General features: G+C 40.0%; 1 pseudogene; it reads left to right on the top strand.

Moving 5' to 3' along the window:
* Positions 1-875: 875 nt before the first annotated feature.
* On the top strand, positions 876-7234 carry LOC110641303 (pleiotropic drug resistance protein 1-like; annotated as a pseudogene).
* Positions 7235-18152: the final 10918 nt, after the last annotated feature.

The raw sequence follows: 18152 nt of genomic DNA on the forward strand, positions 1-18152 counted from the left end.
CTTATAGTTAAGTATTATATAATTAGTAAATAGTAGGTATTTGCATTGGCCTATACAGTTTTCGGTGTGAACTGAAAAATCAAACTGAACCGAGCTATTTCGATTCAATCAGTTTGGTTTTTTAGTTTAATCGGTTTGGTTTGGTTTGAAAATTTTAATATGTTCGATTTTTTGTTCGGTTCCGTTTTTTATCAGTTAAAACTGATTAAACCAAATAATAAAATGGGTCAAATAATTTTTCAGCTCAAGATGCATAAACCTCAAGGCCCAAGATGCATAAGCTCAGCTCAAAGAATAAAAATTTCAATATTTTCGGTTTTATGCAATGGAACCGAACCATTATTTTTCGGTTTGGTTCGGTTCGATTATCCTTAGGTGATTGATTTAGTTCGGTTTATATTTTTAAGTGATTCAATTTTTTTTTTCGTATTCGGTTCGGTTTAGAACCGAACCGACCGAATGCTCTCCCCTAATCTACACTACTATATTATTATAGATAAAAACAACTAAGTATTATTCTTAAATATTATATAATATGCTTAATTTTAAATTATATGCGAACTTTTATAATTCAATATTATATAATTTAAAAATAATTAAAATATATATTATATGATATATTATGTATTAATAATCAACTTTAACATTTAAATACTAATTTAAATATGAATTTTTATGGAAAAAGTTGCATATCAAAACTTAAATCGGAGTAAAAAAATTAAGAACTCAATCAAATTAAAACTGAAATATCAAAATACCGAATTAAAACTTTACTGAAATTTCAATTCAGCTCCGATTCTTGAACAGAACTGAACCAGAACTAGAATCGGACACCCTAATGGCTTATATGCTTTTTATTTACTTATTTATTTATTTTTTCAATTTCTTGTCAAAATTTACATTGCAGAGTAGGACTTGACATGCCAACTATTGAAGTCCGGTTCGAGCATTTAAGTGTTGAAGCACAAGCATATGTTGGAAGCAGGGGATTACCTACTATGTTCAACTTCTCTGCTAATATGTTCGAGGTACAACAACTCCAGGATCATCATATTTAAATATCTAGATAATTTTCATACCCAGTTTCCCAATCTGAATTCAATTTATTCACCGTGTATACTGGCTCTTTCCAAAGGGATTCTTGAATTTTCTTCATATTCTTCCAAGTAGAAAGAAACCATTAAAAATCCTCCATGATGTTAGTGGAATCATCAAGCCCAGAAGGTTAGTAGAAAACAGTGTTAATTAGATATCAAATTCTTCAGAGACCTTTTTCAGTCGGTTAATTTCCAACTTTTGCAGAATGACACTACTGTTAGGCCCCCCAAGCTCAGGCAAAACCACATTACTTTTGGCTTTGGCTGGAAAACTTAGTAAAGATCTGAAAGTAAGCGGACAGGATTACAAGATATTAAATGGGTTCTCCAGGAAATTGTTTAGCCTTACGATATAACATTTTTGTTTGTGAAATTTCAGTTTTCAGGACGAGTCAACTACAATGGACATGGGATGGAAGAGTTTATACCCCAAAGAACATCAGCTTATATAAGTCAATATGATCTCCATATAGGAGAAATGACTGTTAAAGAGACTCTCTCTTTCTCTGCAAGATGTCAAGGGGTTGGAACCCGTTATGGTATGCAACATACTATTGTTTCTGTTAAGTCTTCAGTGGAGAAATTATAAAGGCTTCAATTAATTTCATCAAATTGTGAAATCATGCAGAGATTTTGGCAGAATTATCAAGAAGGGAGAAGGCAGCAAATATAAAACCAGATCCTGATATTGATATCTTCATGAAGGTGAGAGAGAAATCAACAATAAGTTGTTATGTGTGAATTTTATGTGTAATTTTGATATCCGAAACACTCCAAAAGTCTTCTATTACATCATGAATAGTGTTTTTTAAAAAATATTTTTTTACCATTTAAAATATGCTATAATATTTGTGATTCCATAGGCAACTGCACTAGAAGGGCAAGAAACCAATATAGTTACAGATTATATTCTCAAGGTAACAACTTAAAGTCCAATTAGGCTTGTGATTTTCAGGAAAAAAGGTACTTCGTGGGATATCTATATAATTAATATTTCTGCATATAAGTCTATACAGATTTTGGGACTTGAAGCATGTGCTGAAACCATGGTGGGTGATGAAATGATACCAGGCATTTCTGGTGGACAAAAGAAGCGAGTAACAACAGGTAATGAAAGTTATGGCACTATTGACAAATTGCAACCATTTATCTTAGTATCTTCTGGTCTACACAATGCAGGGGAGATGCTGGTAGGACCAGCAAGAGCACTCTTCATGGATGAGATATCAACTGGTTTGGACAGCTCAACAACTTTCCAAATTGTGAACTCACTCAGACAATCAATTCACATTCTCAATGAAACTGCTGTTATCTCTCTTCTCCAGCCAGCACCAGAAACATACGAACTTTTTGATGACATAATTCTTCTGTCAGAAGGACAAATCGTGTATCAAGGTCCACGCGAAAATGTGCTCGGGTTTTTTGAACACATGGGCTTCAAATGCCCTGAGAGGAAAGGAGTTGCTGACTTCTTACAAGAAGTAATTCTGAAAAGTACGATGTGTTTTGTATACATTGTTGAACTCGTTTGTGAATTTTTCCATTTGGGATGCAACAGGTAACATCAAGGAAAGATCAAGAACAGTATTGGGCATGTACTGACGAGCCTTACAACTATGTTTCTGTGGAGGAATTTGCAGAAGCGTTTCGATCATTTCACATTGGGCAAAAGCTTCGTGATGAACTTGCTATAGCATTTGACAAGTCCAAATCACACCCTGCTGCTCTAAAAACTAAGAAGTATGGTGTTAGCAAGAGGGAGATATTGAAAGCTTGTGTTTCAAGAGAAATTTTGCTCATGAAGAGGAACTCGTTTGCTTACATCTTCAATATGTTCAAAGTGAGTTTTATGGTGTTTACCTTTATTGTTCCTTTCTATTTCACCCTTTTTTTCCTAATGTAAAAGTAGTACTGTTTCTTAAACTTATGAAATAATAGATATCTTATTTCTAAGTGGTTGGAAATATTAATTTCATCATTTATGTTATAGGGCTTAATTGTGCTTTCATTTTCAGCTTATTCTAATGGCTTTCTTTGGAATGACAATATTTCTGAGAACCGAGATGCATCGAAACACAGTAACAGATGGTGGAGCTTATTTTGGTGCCCTTTACTATGCAGTCGTAACAATTATGTTCAATGGACTTTCAGAGCTTGCAATGACTGTCATGAAACTTCCTGTTTTTTACAAACAAAGAGACCTACTCTTTTATCCTTCATGGGCATATGCTTTGCCCACATGGATTCTGAAGATTCCAATCAACTTGTTAGAAGTTTCCATATGGGTGATTTTGACATATTATGTTATAGGCTTTGATCCTAACTTCGAAAGGTGCAAAACCAGTAACTCTCAATGAGTTTGTTCCTGTGTATACTTAAGTTTCCAGATTTTCTTAAATTTCTTAATGGCAGGTTTTTCAAGCAGTACCTGATGCTCCTAATTACTCAGCAGATGGCATCCTCACTGTTTCGACTAATGGCAGCACTAGGGAGAAATATGATTGTAGCTAACACAATTGCAACGTTATCATTACTTGCAACATTGGTTCTAGGTGGATTTGTCCTATCACGAGGTGAGATATATTTGTTCATTAAAACATATTTTCATTTTTTCATTGGTGATGTAATTTAAATTCAGATGGTGATGAAAACCCAATATTGCTTCAGATGATGTGAAGAAATGGTGGATATGGGGTTATTGGTTGTCACCAATGATGTATGCGCAGAATGGAATTGCTGTGAATGAATTTCTGGGGAAGAGTTGGAATCATGTAGGCTTCATTTTTTTAAACTTTGGGCAGGCAAATACAGGAAAAAAAATTACTTGGTCAGCAATGCTAACTGTTATGTGGAAATTCTGCTTTTGCAGTTTCCTGCTAATTCAACAGAGACATTAGGAGTTATGGTCTTGAAATCTCGTGGAATATTCCATGAAGCTTACTGGTACTGGATTGCTGTTGGAGCTCTGATCGCATATATCTTTCTATTCAATCGTGAGTATTTCCATTTACATTTTCAGTTCCGAGACATAGGGCTGACATTCTGATCAGTCAATCTGATTGCAGCATTTGAGAAGCCTCAAGCAATACTTTCAGAAGAGGCCTTTGCTGAGAAAAATGCAAACAATACTAGGGAGTTCACAGAAATTGGGAGTGCAAGCAATAGGAATTCCTCATCTAGGATGCCATCTGTTAGGGTGAGAAACTTTAGCGATGCAAACCCGGACACGAAGCAGGGAATGGTTCTCCCATTTCAATCCCTTTCCATCACTTTCGATGAAATCAGATATGCTGTAGACATGCCACAGGTACCTTAAAGCTTTTTTTAAGAAGCAGCAATGTTTTAGGATTAGAATCCTGAATTTTTACATCACATACTTGCAGGAAATGAAAGCTCAAGGTATTACTGCAGATCGTCTAGAACTTTTGAAGGGTATAAGTGGTGCTTTCAGGCCAGGAGTCCTGACAGCCCTAATGGGTTCTAGTGGTGCTGGAAAGACCACTCTAATGGATGTATTGGCTGGAAGAAAAACTGGAGGTTACATTGAGGGAAACATCACAATATCCGGATACCCAAAGAGAAAAGAAACTTTTGCTCGGATATCAGGATACTGTGAGCAAACTGACATCCATTCCCCTCATGTTACAGTCTATGAATCATTACTTTATTCTGCATGGCTTCGACTACCAATTGAGGTTGATTCTAATAAAAAAAAGGTACATTTACATTTTATTCAGTTTTCTGTCTTTTTTTGTTGGAGATATAAGTACTGACATTGTATTGAACCCAAATAGCAAAAGTTAGATAGAAATCAGAACGCAAGAAGAGCATTTTCTATTTATGCATCAGGCTTCTGACTGGAAATTTAATTGATGGCTTTTAGCTGTTCATTGAGGAAGTAATGGAGCTTGTGGAACTGACTTCTTTAAGAGAAGCACTTGTAGGATTGCCTGGTGTGAATGGCCTTTCTATTGAACAGCGCAAAAGGATGACAATTGCAGTTGAGCTTGTAGCTAACCCATCAATCATTTTCATGGATGAGCCCACGTCTGGCCTTGACGCCAGGGCAGCAGCCATAGTTATGAGAACAGTGAGGAATAGTGTAGACACAGGGCGAACTGTGGTGTGTACAATACACCAGCCAAGCATTGATATTTTTTGATGCTTTTGATGAGGTGAGACACTTTTCTTGGTTAAATTTTCTGCTATGTACAAGTTCTAATTATTTCATTGTCACATTACAGTTATTTTTGCTGAAAAGGGGAGGCCAAGAAATTTATGTCGGTCCAGTTGGACGACATTCCTATCACCTGATCAGATATTTTGAGGTTAGGAGCTAACAAATGCTTGGTACTAGAATCATTCTATTCTTCCCTATTTGCTACTAAATTTATGACATAAGAACTCAAATTTTTTTATGTAGGAAATTGAAGGAGTTCCCAGAATTAAGGATGGTTATAATCCAGCAACCTGGATGTTGGAAGTTACTACAGCAGCACAGGAAGCAGCTCTTGGGGTTAACTTCACTGATATATACAAGAACTCAGAACTATACAGGTCAGTTGATCTTAACATTTTAAAATTATAGATTTGATTGATTTTATACAGATATTGACATTAAATGCGTTTCAAAAATTTTAGGAGAAACAAAGCCTTGATCAAGGAATTAAGCAAACCTCCGCCAGCTTCAAAAGATCTGTATTTCCCAACTCAATACTCAAAGTCCTTCTTTACACAATGTATGGCTTGTCTTTGGAAGCAGCATTGGTCATATTGGCGAAACCCACCTTACTCTGCAGTGAGACTTTTAAGCACAACACTCACGGCTTTAATGATAGGAACAATATTCTGGAATTTGGGCTCCAAAAGGTACAGAAAAATGCGAGAATACTTTCTAACAAAGGCACAAACCTTCCCTTGCTTCCTCTCTAACTTGAGTGAAATACCTTTAAATTGCAGAAGCAAGCAACAAGATATCTTAAATGCAATGGGTTCCATATATGCTGCTGTTTTCTTCTTAGGATTTATGAATGCTTCATCAGTGCAGCCGGTTGTGGCTATTGAGAGAACAGTATTTTATAGAGAAAGAGCAGCTGCAATGTATTCTGCATTGCCATATGCTTTTGGACAGGTAATTAAATCCATTGCATACTCTGTTACTTCTTTCAGTCTTTAAATTATTACAGAACCTAATCATTGTTTGCTTTGCAGGTTGTGATTGAACTCCCATATATTTTATTTCAGACTATAATGTATGTAGCAATAGTGTATGCCATGATCGGGTTTGAATGGACAGTTAGCAAGTTCTTTTGGTATATTTTATTCATGTATTTCAGCTTCTTATACTTCACTTTGTATGGGATGATGACTGTGGCTGCTACACCTAACCAAAACATTGCTTCTATAGTTTCCACTGTCTTCTATTTAATTTGGAACATTACATCAGGATTTATCATTCCTCGAAAGGTAACTAGCTTCTTCATGCCTTTTATTTTCAAGTAATCATCAAAAGGTGCCATGATTAAATTTAATACGGGATTAAATATGATAGAGAATTCCTGTGTGGTGGAGATGGTGCTACTGGACGTGCCCTGTTTCTTGGACATTTTATGGATTAGTTGCTTCACAATATGGAGATGTGAAGGAGGCATTAGACACTGGTGAGACAGTGGAACATTTCTTAAGGAGTTATTTTGGGTTTCGACATGATTTTATTGGAGTTGTCGCGATGGTACATGTTGGGATCGCTATGCTCTTCGGGTTCGTCTTTGCCTTCTCCATCAAGTCATTCAACTTTCAGAAAAGATGAGAACCTTTAATCTTCGTCAAGGAATAAACACAATGTAATCTTTTGTATAACTACTTTGTAAAAGTTTGCAAAATGCTAATTCACGATTTAAAATAAGTTCTAACATAAATACGAAATTAAATTATGCTACCAATAACTTGCTGCCTCATGTTACAGTTGAACTAAATTCTCTCAATATTGGAGGACAGAGAGAAGAAAAGAGAAAATGAAGAAGCATTCTTGACCATCCCAACAGTTTGTATTAGGCTTCTTCTTTCTTCTCTGAATGTAAAAGAAATATAATTTGCTTGGAGGGGAAATACTACTTTTATAAAGAATAGCTTGGTCCATTTCCACAATTACCCATTCCTAATGCTGCAAAATGTTATCATTCCCACATTCCTAATCCACAGGGAGAACTCTAAAGTAAGCTGGCAGTGTTGCAGGAAAAAACATTTTTCTAAATCCCTATGCTTTTATGATAGGAGAAATTATGCGTGATGCACCCTTAAAAAAAGGTAACTAAACACTGTGTTACATACAATTTTCATCCAAATGAAGAATTCTGTGGAGAAAAGTAACCAAAAATATGAAGTCATAAATGAAGAGTAAGGAAGACACCCTAAAATTAATCTAGCCCCAATTCACCTGCATTTAGGCGAAGGAAATGGAAGTAATAAGCGTCCAACACGATAAACTGCCACAACAAAGAAATGGAGAACCAAGTTCAAGGGGTGAGGCTTTAGGCCTGAAAGTAAAGCTATTGGTCCATGTAAGAATCTGCCATCAAGTGTCAAATAGTCGAAACATGATTGTCGCAAGGGATTTTGCGGTCGCCTGAATGAACCCTCACCGAAGTGGAAAAGAATGAGGAGTCGCCACCTTAGTTTTGAGGAAAACTAAAGAAAACCATTTGTGAAGACAAATTGCAATAAAACCACTTCAAAACAGAGATTCTAAGTTCGGGGTCCGTAAACGAGTGGGGAAGATGTTAGGCATCCCACCTCGTCCCTTAATAAGGGTAAGTAGATTTAACTTTGCATTTTTATAAATTAGTTAGGAGGGCTTGAATGGAAATGTTAATCCTTTTTAACAAAAGGAATATTTGATTTTTCACTAAATTCGGATTACCCAGATACATAAATAAATGAGACAACCTCAGTGAATTGACGTCGCATGTCATTTTTGGTTTTGGGATTATTTTGCGTACAGGTTAAAATTTGGCGTGAGAATCGGATAAGAACTCTCCTCCGATCTCTTTTAAATATTTATTAAAATTCTGAGTGGAGATCGGATAAGAACCCTCCTCCGATCTCTTTTGAAGTATTTAAAATTTAGGATTGAGAATCGGATAAGAACTCTCCTCCAATCTCTTTCAAGTATTTATTAAAATTTTAGCTCGAAGATCGGATAAGAACTCTCCTCCGATCTCCTTTTAAATGTTTATGGAAATTTCAGATCGAGAAACGGATAAGAACTCTCCTCCGATCTCTTTTAAGTACTTATTAAAATTTTGAGCTGAGAATCGGATAAGAACTCTCCTCCGATCTCTTTTGAATTAACAGGAGCCTGAAAGGGACTTTTCCGATCTCCCGAATTTTAATTTCAGCTACATGTCCTAAGAGCCTAAAGCTAAGGATTCTGGCATTCAAAGGTGCTGGGGATAAGGCTTCTTTTAACTAATTGATACCTTGTGATTAGACGGGGGATACTAGACTGAATTTACCGACCTCCCATGTGGTCACCTTACCAATACCTATTAATGCCCGATCTATTCTATTTAGTTATCCAAGGTTTGGTTTCATTTTGTCTTATGACGTCTTGCCTAATGACCTATTGGATTTTCCTAGTGATTCGGCTTCACCATTTCCCTGTCTTATTATTTAGACCTTTTATCATTATAAAAGGACTTTTAAGTTGCCGTTACCTACATTTTGTTTAATTACTTCTACGCTATTCGGGATCAGAACTCCTGTGCTAAGAAGTAATGAAGATTAATCAAAGAATAGACTGATTAACAAAGAAGTAAACTCGAGAATGACCGTCTCCGTGTTTAAAATATAGTATAAACTTGGTGAAAATTACAAACAGAAAAAGAATAAATGAAATACGTGAATAAAGAAGAACATTTGATAAAATAACGATATAGCACTCACCTGTAGGGAGTCGAATCTACTAAACTAACTATGGAATCACTGAATGTAACAGATCAGCAGTTGATAGCTGGAGGACTAAGGTTCGCCTCGGAATGAAGGATTCTTTGTTAAAATGTAAATAGGTCAAAATAACCAAGCTTGAATGAAGTTGAGCTTGGACAATATGAATTGGAAATAGAAGATAACAAAGACAAAAGGTGAGAGTGTCACAGGATAATGAACGGACTGAAAATGAAGAATTTCAGTATTCAAAAATCCCTTTGCAAGAAAACACTTCAGAAAACTGGTTTCCAAAGTTTTTCTTATGAAAGCTACAATAGCAGAGTAACGAACTGAATTAAGTTTCAGAGTTCTTTCACTATGGTCACTGCCTTTTTTCTATTTTTCCTCCCTTAAACAGTTTTTCATGCAGGTATTTATAGGGACCGGGTGTTCCCCTTGAAGGGTCAAGATCTATCTTAAGGGAGATGGAGGGTCAAGATTTCAAGGGACATAATCCTAAGCTCAAGAATTAAAGAGAATCAGAACAGACGGCCGAGATCCACTTCAGAATATTTGTCTTCTTCCTCCTCTAATCTGACGGCCCCAAATTCTCTTGTCCGGGGCGATCCAAGGGCTAGGAATGAAAGACGCTGGTTTTGTCGTCTTCTTCTTTGATCCAAGGGCTCTGGGCTCGTCCTTACAAGTTGGATCAACAGTGGAGATTAGGATGTATAGCGCCGTCCTGACGTACGCATGTCAGAAATGTGGGCGATTCTAGGGCGTGCGGTTGAGATTTTACCTGGCAATGCTTTAACTACCTCGGCTCTGATTATGGTGACGGCAGTAGGCGCCCTTTTGTTTTCTGCTCTCTCTTCCTTTTTGATCTTCTTAACATGGTCCTTCTCCGATCTTTCATACCGATCTCCCCTCTTCCGATCTCTATTATTCCAATACTTCCCTTAACCAGGCCCGGTCTAGTCAAAGCATTAATTCCCCTTGATTCCCGAAGCGTCCGCTTCGTTTTCTGCTTAGCAATAAATGCTTGATTTCCCCCTATATATACCCCCTGACCCAAAAACTTTCTCCATCTGATTTTCCTCTTTTCTTCTTTACTTTCCTATTCTAGTTATTCCTAGCTGCTCGGCAGCTTGTTCCGCAGATTGTGGTTTTTGATCTTTTCGATGGACCTTTTTATTCCCGATCAAAACTCATGACCCGGTGATCGAATAATCGTGATGACCTTATCTCGATGATGGTGAGAGAATCAATCAATTAACCGACCGATTGCGAACCTCGACAGCCGATCTCGAGTCGTTCAACTGGCATAATCGGCGAACCGATTTTGGCCGAGCAAATTGCTGATGTTCCGCCGACCCTTGACGGTTGCTCTTCCAAGTTTATTCGGTTTCTCACCACATTGGGTGTTTCGACAGCGGCTTTCCTCCACATTGGGTGTTCCGACAGCGCCTCGGTTCTGGTCGGTGACACCCCTTTAGATCAATCACAATGTGACATTCCGGTCCCTAGAGATCGCCCAAATGATGTATTTTGTTTTCAATGTAATCCGATCTCTAGAGATCACAGAAATGATGTAATCCAATTTTAGTGTAATCCGATCCCTAGAGATCGCCCAAATGATGTAATCCGATCTTTTGAAAATAAAGACTTTATTTTGTCGATTATCATCTTATTATTATTGCATTGATTATTTTCCGATCTCTAATGTGATTATCCAATCTAGTTCTTTACCTGAATGACACTTATCCGATCCGTAATTCGAAACACCTGGATCTGCCGCTCTATAATTAACAGATCTTGGGAATATGCGTGAGACGTGTCAGAACAGCTGGCGAATCCCGTTAACCGATGCGCCGCCTAGGACAGAGTGAGCATTAAATGCTCGGATGAGTATAAATAGAGGAGGGGCCAGCCATTCGCTCTCTTATGTCATTTTCAGTCTCCCGCGAACAACCCCAAAATCCTTCCATTTTCTCAAGTTCCTCCGACACCGATCAGACTCCGGTAAGGGTTTTGATCTTTCTTTTAGTTTAAAATCTTTATTTCCTTTGAAAATGAGCGGTGCCGAAGGTCAGAGAGCGACGAGCCCTCCTTCCATTCAGTTCTCGTGGTCGTCTGATGAAGTAGAGGTGGTCGAGCCAAGCGCACGACCAGAACCTCCTAGGGTCTCCGTTCCAGCCCGGGGGCGGACCGCACCATCGAGGCTTGTACCTTCTTCAGGGAGGGAGAATCTTCCTGTGGACGAGCTGCCATCAATCTTGCAAGAAACCGATCTGCAATCGTTCAGCCAGGAGTACAATATTCGTCCTGATTCGTACGAACTTATCCGGTGTCACGGCGATTACTGAGCCGATCACTTCTTTGAAGAGAACAACATGGTTATGGTATACGAGGAACAGTTAAAGGCCGGTCTTCGGTTTTCTCTGGACGACTTCTTCAAAGAGGTCCTAAAATATCACCGAGTGTGCATTGCCCTAGTTCACCCTAACTCATGGCGGATCTTAGTAGCCTTCCGAGGCCTGTGCCGAGCTAAGGGAATCAGTCCTACGGCTAAGGTGTTTGCTGAACTGCACAGGCTAACTCGCCGAAAGGACGACGAGCACTGGTTCTTTTAGGCGAAGCCTCATTGTGGGCTCTTTACCGATCTGCCCTCCTCCCTTAAGAATTGGAAGAACCGCTTCTTCATTCTGAGGAGCAAAAATCCGAACTACTTTGAGGACTTCCCTCGTAGCTGGTGGCACCAGGGGCCCTTGATTCCGAAGCGTATTACCCTGAACAAGGAGGAAGGCCTAATAGTGATGGAACTGAAGAATCAGGCGGCCACTCAAAAGTTCTCCTATTTAGATGCGGTGACTGCCGAGCTGCATCATTGGACTATACAGCTGATCACCGGCCAAGATCGCGAGCTTCCGCTCTCTGACCTCGGCATCGGTACTTTCTACATCTCAGATATCAGGACCTTAGCGATCTCACTGACCTCTTCTTTGTGCAGGTATGGTGGGTGGTGAGGGTTCCAAGAAGCGGAAGAAAGAAAGAGAGATTTCCCGGAAGATAAAAGAGATGAAGCGTTCGGAACTGCTTCAAACACCCGGCCATGAACCTGGGGAGATACAAAGAGGCCTGCCTCGACCTTTGGGACCGCCGATCGCAGAAACTGTCCGATCTCCTCCTCGATGAGAAGAGCCGCCTCCACTTCCTCCAGTTGCTCCAAGCACAGAAGGGGGTCCTTCTCAACCTTCTGCGAGGCCCCCTCCTCGTGGCGCTCAAGTGCTGATCGCTTCCCTGGAGAAGAACCGGACTGTTCAGGAGAACCCAAGTTTTGCCAAAGTCTTGGGGTCTTCCATCTGCCTTCGGGAGGATCGAGACCGACTGTCTCCGGACAATCTCAACGACATCCTGACCCGATCCATGAGTCTGAATGTAGAGTGCCTGGTGAACCAGCACATAGTCCGGGAAAAGGCTCACTGCCTAGGTAAGGAGGTCGAGAAGAAGAGTCAAGAAGTGGCATCCCTCTGATCCCAACTCTCATCCACTCAGGATTACATATCTCAAATTGAGGGGCATATGAAGTACTATGAGGATAAGCTGGCCGAACAGGCTCATGTTCTGGCTGAAAGGGATCATGCTCTTGGAGAAGTCCAGCGCCCGGCCAACGGTCGCCGGGTCGCTCACCTTCATCGAGGAGCTTAAGGCAAAAGATGAAGAGATGGTGACAGGAATAGCCGGTGCTTATGTGAATGCTCACAAGGATCTCTTGGCCGAGCTCTAGAAGCGTTACCCAGAGGAGGACTTCTCTTGGATGGCCGACCTGGCTCTCGGAGGCGAGGGTGAGGGTAGTGAGGAGGAGGCTGAGGGTGAGGGAGAAGACGGACAAAATGTAGATCAGGCTGGGGGTGATCCTCCAGCTGAATAACTTGTACAAATTTTGAAATGAAATGAAATGGAATGCCTCTTTTGTTCGATGAATGGTTGTGATCGAAAAATTTCTAAATTATTAAACACTTGATTGTTTGAGTATCTTGAAAGAACTGAAAGTGATTATCAACCCAAGTGTGAGAGATCGGAAGACACAATGAGCATAAGATCGGTAGAGAACCAACGCTAAACGGAACTTGATTAAAATTAGAAATTTGGCTTGAACATTTAAGATCGGAATCATCCTTAAACCGGAACGGAACCTTTGATTATTCTTAAACTTTTGAAAGGGAGATCGGCAATAAAACTGGTAAGAAAAGATCTAGTGTCAGTTCATTTCGTTTGTCAACAAAGATCAGGAATATACTTGACTGGTCCGGAGATTCGACAATGGGTTTGAGAGATCGGTGAGTGATTTAATAGTCAAAGGGATACTTGGTATTGGGGATCTGTTTCAAAGTTTATTGATTCTGGGGATCGGTTTCAAGGTTTATTGATTCTGAGGATCGGCCAAAATATGGTGTCGACAGCTGCCCCTCTTTACATAATTTCTATTAAAGGGAAAAATTTCCCGTGTAGGAATTATGTAAAGATTTAGATCCATATTTTGGACGATTAGGTGTTCGAAGTTAGGGAACTAAGGCATACCTAAGTTAGTGACCTAGAGATCGGCAACAGAAGTTAAAACATTAGAAAATTAAAATCAACTTGGATCAAGGAACCAGAGGTTGATAACAGGAAATGTAAGTTGCAGGAAATTAAAATCAACTTAGATCAAGGAACAGGAAATTTAAATTGCAGGAAATTAAAATCAACTTAGATCAAGGAACCAGAGGTTGATAACAGGAAATGTAAATTGCAGGAAATTAAAATCAACTTAGATCAAGGAACCAAAGGTTGATAACAGGAAATTAAAATCAACTTAGATCAAGGAACCAGAGGTTGATAACAGGAAATTTAAATCGCAGGAAATTAAAATCAACTTAGATCAAGGAACCAGAGGTTGATAACAGGAAATTTAAATCGCAGGAAATTAAAATCAACTTAGATCAAGGAACCAGAGGTTGATAACAGGAAATTTAAATTGCACTTACAAAGCAAGCTTAATCCGGACACAAGAAGTTCTTCCCCAATGAAGTGTACTTAACAGAAACCCGAAGGCCAAAGATTAATGGAGGATGAGTTGCAAGACTTGACCTATGACCCCACTTTTCAAATACCCTTCTTCTGTTTTCGACTTTTTCCCCGAAAAGCACCCTTGCGGGTTTTCACTTTCCCTTCGTCTATATGACTAGAAATGCCCTTTCGGGTTTTCACCTCTAGTTTTTTTTTTTTTTTTTTTTTTTTGCGCTTCTAGGATGCCCTTTCGGGTTTTCATCCTTATTTTCCTTTTGTGTACCCTTTTCCTGGTCATTCCCTGCAAATCTCATAGTAAAGTATGTGAGGTTATCAATTGTTAAATCCTAATCTTATGGCAAAAATTTTAACTGATTAATAGCGCATTAGATAACGAGATTGCAGAAGGATAATGTTAAAGAATAAATATAAGGGAAAGATAGAAGCATAGGGAATGAAGTATGACTTTATTACGGTTTTAATAAAAACAAAGATAGAGTTTCAAAGAAGAAGGGTACAAGGATAGATCTCACATATTCCTTGTGGCTGGCTTTGAAATCCCTTAACTGCCGTTATTTCAAGTTCTCTGAAGCCTCATGTCATGACGGTTTATTTCCCTTCCTGGTCTCATGCTTCTTTCCTTATTTCTCCCTTTTGGTTCTTGGGATGCCCTTTCGGGTTTTCACCCCTAGATTTTATTTTATTTTATTTTTTTTTTTTTTTGCTCTTTCAGGACGCCCTTTCGGGTTTTCATCCTTCACTGCTTTATTGTAAAGTGCCCTTCTGGTTTTCGCCTTCTTTACACATTTTGTTAGAGCGCCTTTCGGTTTTCACTCTTTTTTTTTTTTTTTTTAGGCATAGTATCTCTGACGGTGTCGGCATTCACGTGTCTCGAAACTCTTCACCGTCCATGTGGGTCAAGATCAAGGCTCCTCCAGAAAATGCCTTTTTAACCACATAGGGTCCCTCGTAGGTTGGTGACCATTTGCCCCGGGGATCGTTTTGATTTGGCAGCACTTTCTTCAGAACTAGGTCCCCGGGTTGGAATTCGCGTGGGCGAACGCTTTTGTCAAATGCTCTAGCCATTCTCATCCGTATAATCGCCATGACATGCTGCTGCTAACCTTTTCTCATCCAGCAAGTTTAACTGATCCAACCTTGACTAGATCCATTCTGACTCATCAATCCCTGATTCCTTCAGAATCCTTAGGGAAGGAATTTCAACTTCAATAGGTGATACCGCTTCCATCCCGTAAACCAGTGAGTATGGAGTTACCCCGGTTGAGGTTCTTACAGAAGTCCGGTATGCGTGGAGAGCGTAGGGAAGCATATCATGCCAATCCCTATACGTGACCGTCATTTTTCGGATTATCCTCTTGAGATTTTTGTTCGCAGCTTCCACCGCTCCATTCATCTGGGGACGGTATGGAGAGGAATTGAGGTGTCGGATTTTGTATTGATCACACAATTTCTGAATCTTCGGACCATTGAGATTCTTAGCGTTGTCGCGATTTATTTCATTGGGGAGACCATGCCGGCAGATGATGTTGCTTCTGAAGAATTTGAGAAACGTGTTCTGCGTGATATGGGAGTATGACGTGGCTTCAACCCACTTAGAAAAATAGTCGATTGCTACTAGGATAAATCTGTGCCCATTGGATGCCTTAGGGTTGATGGGACCAATCACATCGATACCCCACATTGCGAAAGGCCATGGTGAGGCGAGGTTGAACAATTTGTGAGGCGGCACATTTATCGGATCTGCATAGATTTGACACTTATGGCATTTTCGGAAATACTCGATGCAATCCTTTTCCATTGTAGTCCAAAAATATCCCCGTCGCATGATTTGCTTAGCCATCATGTGCCCATTGGCATGGGTTGCACAGTTTCCCTCATGCGTCTCGAAAAGGATTTTTTTTGCCTCCTTTGCATCCACACATCTCAACAATTCGCCGTTGGAGCTTCTCTTGTATAGGGTTTCTCCACTGGGGAAGTATCCCAATGCTAATCTTCGGATCATTCTTCTTTCGCTTCGCTGCCCTGGAGGGAATTCTCCGTTACGATGTAGACCAGGATGTCATGATACCAAGGTTTACCGTCGGGTTCTTCCTCAATCATGAAGCAATATGCTGGCTCACTTCTTGCTTTAATCTTCAATATCTGAATCATCTGACCCTCTTCGATTTGAGCCATAACAGCTAGAGTAGCTAAGGCATCAGCAAATTGATTCTTGTCTCTACTAAGGTGAGTGAAAGAGATTTCTTCGAATTTCTTAATTAGCTCCAATAAGTACTTCTGATACGGGATTAGCTTCGGATCCTTGGTTTGCCATTCTCCTTTGACTTGATAAATAATCAGGGCTGAGTCTCCATATACTTCCAACTTCCTGATTTTCATTTCGATGGCAGCTTGTAGACCCACCACACAAGCTTCGTATTCTGCAATGTTGTTGGTGCAGTCAAATCTCAACTTGACAGCTATCGGAAAATGTTTTCCATCCGGGGATATCAACACAGCTCCAATTCCATTACCGGACAAATTGACAGCTCCGTCGAAATACATCTCCCATACATCGGCTGGCCCCCCTTCCGCGCAGTCTACTTCATTGATGTGCTCATCAGGGAACTCAAAATCCAGAGCTTCATAATCCTGGATAGGATTTTCTGCTAGGAGGTCAGCGATCACACTACCTTTCACCACTTTCCGGGTCATATAGACTATGTCATATTGGGAGAGTATGACCTGCCATTTAGCTATCCTTCCTGGCACAAATGGGCTTTCGAATACATATTTGATAGGATCCATCCTGGAGATGAGCCATGTCTTGTGATTCAACATGTAGTGCTTGAGGCGGTTTGCTGTCCAGGCTAACGCGCAGCAAGTCTTTTCTAAGAAAGAGTACCTTGACTCACAATCATTGAACTTTTTACTCAGGTAATAGATAGCCCTCTCTTTTTGGCCAGTGTCGTCATGTTGTCCCAAAACACATCCCATCGAGTTCTGTTGGACTGCCATATACAGGATCAGAGGCCTCCCCGCCACGGGTGGAACCAATACTGGTGGGTTTGACAGATACTGCTTGATTTTCTCGAAAGCTTCTTGGCAAACCGAATCCCATTGAGTGGTGTTATTTTTCCGGAGAAGTCTAAAGATAGGCTCAGCCTTAGAGGTGAGATTGGAAATAAATCTCGAGATGTAGTTCAACTTTCCCAAGAAACTGCGCACCTCCCTTTCTGTTTTTGGGGATGGCATCTCTTGAATGGCTCGAACCTTGTCCGGATCAACTTCTATTCCCTTCTCGCTTACTATGAATCCCAACAATTTCCCTGATCTAGCTCCGAATATGCATTTGGCAGGGTTCAGTTTCAACTGATATTTCCTGAGTCTCTCAAATACTTTCCTCAGCACCTGCACATGGCTTTCTTCTCCCCGGGATTTGATGATCATATCATCCACGTACACCTCCACTTCTTTATGCATCATATCATGGAATAATGTGACCATAGCGCGCTGATAGGTGGCACCAGCATTCTTCAGCCCGAAGGGCATGACCCGATAGCAAAATACTCCCCATTGAGTGATAAAAGCGGTTTTCTCTTTGTCTTCCTCATCCATTGGGATTTGATTGTACCCAGATGCCCCATCAATGCATGAGCACCTGCCCAATCCCGCAGCATTGTCTACTAACACATCAATGTGGGGGAGAGGGAAATCATCTTTTAGACTTGCTTTATTAAGATCCCTGTAATCAACACACACCCTAACTCTCCCGTTCTTCTTCATTACCGGGACAACGTTAGCTATCCATTGGGGATATTTGACTACTTCTATGAACCCAAACATCATCGCTTTCTTGACCTCATCCCTAACCTTGAGCAAAGGTGTGTCGATTCATTCTTCTTAGCTTCGCTTACCGAGATTGTCCCCGAATTAGGGAATTTTGTGCGCCACTATGTGGGTGTCCAAACCAACCATTTCATCATAGCTCCAGAAAATACGCCCAGAATTCTCTCGAGCAACCGATCATATCTCCCAATTCCTCACTCTCTACAACCTTAAGTTCCTCTTTACTTCTTC

Source organism: Hevea brasiliensis, chromosome 14 (genome assembly GCF_030052815.1).
Source record: "Hevea brasiliensis isolate MT/VB/25A 57/8 chromosome 14, ASM3005281v1, whole genome shotgun sequence".
Taxonomy (NCBI): Eukaryota; Viridiplantae; Streptophyta; class Magnoliopsida; order Malpighiales; family Euphorbiaceae; genus Hevea; species Hevea brasiliensis.